Source organism: Rutidosis leptorrhynchoides, chromosome 6 (genome assembly GCF_046630445.1).
Source record: "Rutidosis leptorrhynchoides isolate AG116_Rl617_1_P2 chromosome 6, CSIRO_AGI_Rlap_v1, whole genome shotgun sequence".
NCBI classification, from domain to species: Eukaryota; Viridiplantae; Streptophyta; class Magnoliopsida; order Asterales; family Asteraceae; genus Rutidosis; species Rutidosis leptorrhynchoides.
This window is the reverse complement of record NC_092338.1, coordinates 204,337,071-204,343,598: the sequence shown is the minus strand read 5'-3', so window position 1 is coordinate 204,343,598 and position 6,528 is coordinate 204,337,071.

Below are 6,528 nucleotides of genomic sequence, written 5' to 3'. Positions count from 1 at the left end.
CATTCAAGATCAAGAAACCTTTGTTACTTACAGTAGGTTATCTTTCTAATACAAGGTATTAATCATATTCAAACTTTAATTCAATTTCTATAACTATAACAATCTTATTTTGAGTGGAAATCTTACTTGAAATTGTTTTCGTGTCATGATTCTGCTTCAAGAACTTTCAAGCTATCCAAGGATCCTTTGAAGCTAGATCTATTTTTCTCATTTCCAGTAGGTTTATCCAAGGAACTTGAGGTAGTGATTATGTTCATAACATCATTCGATTCATACATATAAAGCTATCTTATTCGAAGGTTTAAACTTGTAATCACTAGAACATAGTTTAGTTAATTCTAAACTTGTTCGCAAATAAAAGTTAATCCTTCTAACTTGACTTTTAAAATCAACTAAACACATGTTCTATATCTATATGATATGCTAACTTAATGATTTAAAACCTGGAAACACGAAAAACACCGTAAAACTGGATTTACGCCGTCATAGTAACACCGCGGGCTGTTTTGGGTTAGTTAATTAAAAAAAACTATGATAAACTTTGATTTAAAAGTTGTTATTCTGGGAAAATGTTTTTTATTATGAACATGAAACTATATCCAAAAATTATGGTTAAACTCAAAGTGGAAGTATGTTTTCTAAAATGGTCATCTAGACGTCGTTCTTTCGACTTAAATGACTACCTTTACAAAAACGACTTGTAACTTATTTTTCCGACTATAAACCTATACTTTTTCTGTTTAGATTCATAAAATAGAGTTCAATATGAAACCATAGCAATTTGATTCACTCAAAACGGATTTAAAATGAAGAAGTTATGGGTAAAACAAGATTGGATAATTTTTCTCATTTTAGCTACGTGAAAATTGGTAACAAATCTATTCCAACCATAACTTAATCAACTTGTATTGTATATTATGTAATCTTGAGATACCATAGACACGTATACAATGTTTCGACCTATCATGTCGACACATATATATATATATATATTTCGGAACAACCATAGACACTCTATATGTGAATGTTGGAGTTAGCTATACAGGGTTGAGGTTGATTCCAAAATATATATAGTTTGAGTTGTGATCAATACTGAGATAAGTATACACTGGGTCTTGGATTGATTCAAGATAATATATATCGATTTATTTATGTACATCTAACTGTGGACAACTAGTTGTAGGTTACTAACAAGGACATCTGACTTAATAAACTTAAAACATCAAAATGTATTAAAAGTGTTGTAAATATATTTTGAACATACTTTGATATATTTGTACATATTTGTTATAGGTTCGTGAATCGACCAGTGGCTAAGTCTTACTTCCCGACGTAGTAAAAATCTGTGAAAGTGAGTTATAGTCCCACTTTTAAAATCTAATATTTTTGGTATGAGAATACATGCAGGTTTTATAAATGATTTACAAAATAGACACAAGTACGTGAAACTACATTCTATGGTTGAATTATCGAAATCGAATATGCCTCTTTTTATTAAGTCTGGTAATCTAAGAATTAGGGAACAGACACCCTAATTGACGCGAATCCTAAAGATAGATCTATTGGGCCTAACAAACCCCATCCAAAGTACCGAATACTTTAGTACTTCGAAATTTATATCATATCCGAAGGGTGTCCCGGAATGATGGGGATATTCTTATATATGCATCTTGTTAATGTCGGTTACCTGGTGTTCACCATATGAATGATTTTTATCTCTATGTTTGGGATGTGTATTGAAATATGAAATCTTGTGGTCTATTGTTACGATTTGATATATATAGGTTAAACCTATAACTCACCAACATTTTTGTTGACGTTTAAAGCATGTTTATTCTCAGGTGAATACTAAGAGCTTCCGCTGTTGCATACTAAAATAAGGACAAGATTTGGAGTCCATGTTTGTATGATATTGTGTAAAAACTGCATTCAAGAAACTGATTTCGATGTAACATATTTGTATTGTAAACCATTATGTAATGGTCGTGTGTAAACAGGATATTTTAGATTATCATTATTTGATAATCTACGTAAAGCTTTTTAAACCTTTATTTATGAAATAAAGGTTATGGTTTGTTTTAAAAATGAATGCAGTCTTTGAAAAACGTCTCATATAGAGGTCAAAACCTCGCAACGAAATCAATTAATATGGAACGTTTCTAATCAATAAGAACGGGATATTTCAACATTCAATTAGGCTAACAAATAGATAAACTAATAAACCTAATCAGATTAATTCAAGTTACTAGCTGAAAATTAACCTTAACTAAGGTCTCATGCAATCGAAAATTGAACTCACATAAACTAGGGTTCTTCGATTAAGCCTAACAATAGTGAATTTACTATATAAGTGTAATTAATATTCATCTAATTTATTATTAATCATGATCTTTAGCTGGATTTCATGCAATTCAAATTCTTTATACAATGTGATTAATCTTCAAAAGTTAGATGAATTGAGTAAAAGAATACTTAAAATTAATTTATAGTTAACCCTAGTTCTTATTACTTAATCATTAAGCATGCAAACAAATATGTAGATCATGGCAGCAATAAACAAACAAAACAACAATCACATAAACTTAATTATACAATTATGGTCACAGATTTTGTACAATTCGAAGCATGGAAACCAGCGGCTTTGGTGTGTCCAGTCGGCGGCTGAAACACCTTTAACCGGCGGCTTCATTTATAAATCTCTAATAATCACAGTTTTGGCCAAATAACCATTAGTAAGGTTTAGTTCATAGTTGGAGACGAGCAAAAAGCAATTAAATAGATAAAAATATTAAATAAATTAAAACGATAAAATAAACTAATGGCGTTAATTAAATAAGACAATAAATAAATTAAAAGAATTACTTAAATTAAAAATATAAGTTCTTAAAAAAATAGAAAGATAACGTTCAGGCAGAACCTCAACGTCAAAGCATAAAAAAAATTAAACCATATACACCTTAATAATCCAAAACCTCAAAGGGTTTGGAGAATTCAATTCTCAAAAGTGAGAAAAGAATAAGAAATGTATCTTGAAACTAAGGGGCGAAGACCTTCTTTTATAGGGTAAGGATGAGCCTTTTACATTGATATTTGGGCGATGTGGGACAAGATTCATAAAATATATGTAAAATTCAGATTTAATTATCAGTTTCACTTTAACCCCTTCTATCTTCCAAATAAGGCCGAATTAGAAAAAACTCATAAAATGAAAGTTGATGATGAAGATAAAGCTTTGAGGTTGATATTATTTTTGTCATCGTCCTTTGAGCACATGAAATCTATTCTGATGTAGAAGAAAGAAACTTTGAAGTTTAAAGATGAACTAGCAAACTCCTATATGAGGAGAAAAGACTGAAAGGTAATAGGGTCTCATAATTAGAAAATACATTACCGTTGTGTTCGGATAGGAAGAAGAGGTACTCCAAGAAGAATCAGGTATGCTGGGGGTGATGGAAAATGTAACATTCGCTAATCAGGCCGAGTTGAAATGACCAGTTTACCATTGTGTGTATTTATATTGTTATTTTAGTAGTTGAGTGTTAATAGTCGTTTGACTATTGGGTTGAGACCAGTTTGTGGAAAGGGTCACAAAAAAGGTTTGTTTATTTTATTTAGACTCTGTTAGGGCCACCTAACCAAGAGTTTTATATTGCAGATAACTGATAAATACCCGTGTGATATGGGGTATGGGATTTAATACCCATTTATATGCTTGATGTCTGATATTTTCTCATTTTCCTTAAATTGGAAATTTCTACACACGCACCTAACACATTCAAGAGCTTGAACGCTAGTTTGATCTTTGTTTGCAAATAGATTAATTAAAGCTTAGAAACTAATTTCTTGCATCTCCTATAGCTAAATCTTTAGGTTTGTGCTTTGATTTCGTATGTTAATTCTTGACTATTGTGGTTTGAGTTTTAGTGGGTTTTTGAATGTATAATGCTTGAATCTTATTGTTTAGGATGTTGGAAGCTTGTTTGTTGATTAATATATGTTATATATGTGTTGTATAAGCTTTGTGAACCAGTAATCGACCAGAAACAGTCCCAAATGGTTGATTTGAGTATTTATGCTCGAAATAGCTGTTGTTACTGCTGTTCGTCCTCACTCGCACGAGTGAGAGGCCACTCATATGAGTGAGCTAGTTACTCGCACAAGTGAGAGGTCAGCCTTGTGGTGAACTGTGAAATGCCCCGTTCATATCGATTATAAACGATTCACAATAGTTGATTTCATTGCGAGGTATTTGAACTCTAAATGATACATTTTACAAACATTGCATTCGCTTTTGAAAGACAAACTTTCATTACATCGAAAGTTGACAGCATGCATACCATTTCATAATATATCCAACTATATATGACTTAATAATATTCTTGATGAACTCAAAGACTCGAATGCAACGTCTTTTGAAATATGTCATGAATGACTCCAAGTAATATCTCTAAAATGAGCAAATGCACAACGGAAGATTTCTTTCATACCTGAGAATAAACATGCTTTCAAGTGTCAACCAAAAGGTTGGTGAGTTCATAGGTTTATCATAAGTAATAAAATTTATCATTTTGATAGACCACAAGATTTAAATACAGTACACCTATCTCGTGTACAAAACCATTTTTCATAATGCTTAGCAGAGTAGGTTCGTATCCTTTTCTCCCTCGTAGGTTGCCTCGCGATTTTTAATTAATCGTGCACATATCTCGTGCACAAAACTAATACATGTAACCTGTGTATAAAAATTATTCTCTCGATACATAACATTCACTTTGCTTTCATAGCTTGGCTTGGTAACTTACCTTAACATATAATGCGCATCAATAATATCCCCAAAACAGAACATCTCGTCTGTATAATATATAAACTTCAAAGTACTAAACACCACACCCACTAGCCCTTCCGTCTAGTGAACATTCTGGGTGGGGTTGTTAAATCCGGTAGCTACCTTTAGGATTCGCGTGAATTAGGGTCATACCCGTTTCTAATTCTTAGGTTACCAAGCAATAATAATCAGGGGAAAATATTCATAACAATTAGTGGCAATTATAACGTCCAACTAATTCAATAATAATCCACAGAACTTCTGTCGGCATAATAATTCATTCGAGGAATGTTTTGCTTGTGTCTATCTCGTCAAACATTTATAAAAGCATCTCAGTCCAAAAATATATATTTCAAAGGCATTTAATAAAGCAGTTGTAAAAACAACGCATGTATTCTCAGTCCCAAAAATATAAAGAGTAAAAGGGAATCAAATGAACTCACTCTACAATATTTTGTAGTAAAAATATTCCTACGACGATACTGAACAATGCAGAGTTGGCCTCGGATTCACGAACCTATATCAAGTATATATATATATTAACACGTATAATTGTAATCGAAAGAATTTTCATATATTATTAATGATATAATTATTATATTAATAATCTATACGTTTCATTAATTAATTAACTATATTTATTTTATATATTTTAAATAAATACTTAGTATTTGTTATAAAAATATAATATAGTTATGTTATATGTAATAAATATATGTTTCTTATATATATAACATTTATTTAGTAAATTAAAAATAATAATCTTAATAATAATATTAATAATTTTAGTTATAATAATAATGATAATGATCATAATAATGCTAATGTTAAAAATAATACTAATAATGATAATTTTTAATAATAATACTTTTATTAATAATAATACTTTAAAAAAATGATAATTTTTAATAAAAATGATAATAATAATAATAATAATAATAATAATAATAATAATAATAATAATAATAATAATAATAATAATAATAATAATAATAATAATAATAATAATAATAATAATAATAATAATGATAATAATAATAATAAAAATGATAAAAAGACTACCTTAATGTATCAAGCCTTAAAAAAAAATAAACGCTTCTGCCTAGGCTCAAACCCAAGACCTCTTGTTTAACACCAACACCTCTAACCATCTGATCTATCTCTCTTTTCTGATATAATTCATGAACTAAAACAATATAACCCATGTATCTGTCTGTTTTTATTTTTCCTAATCCAATCATCATCATGTTTCATCATCATAACGTCATTCACTTTTTCTTTGTTTCTTAACAAGAATTGAAACCAACTCAGTAACTATTAATTACGTGGGTTTGAGCTCAATGATACATAAATAAAATAGCAGTAGTGCATAGATATTGTTCGATGGTGGTTATAGTTATAAGTTGATCGGAATAATAGTAAATATAATGGTGATCGAAGGTGGAGTTTACGGCTAAAACCATGAACCAAATGATGGTTATGATGGGTATGATCAACACAACAGGAAAACACGAAAAGAAACATAACCCGTTTGATGATTCGAAGAGTAACAGTTTGATCGTCATTATCATTAACACGCCTTCACGATCACCGTGATCATCTCGTATCACCATCATCAACTTTTTTAACTAATCAATCATTTTATCACCATCATCATCACATCATCTATCATCATCTCATGCTCATCATTATCATCATCTATT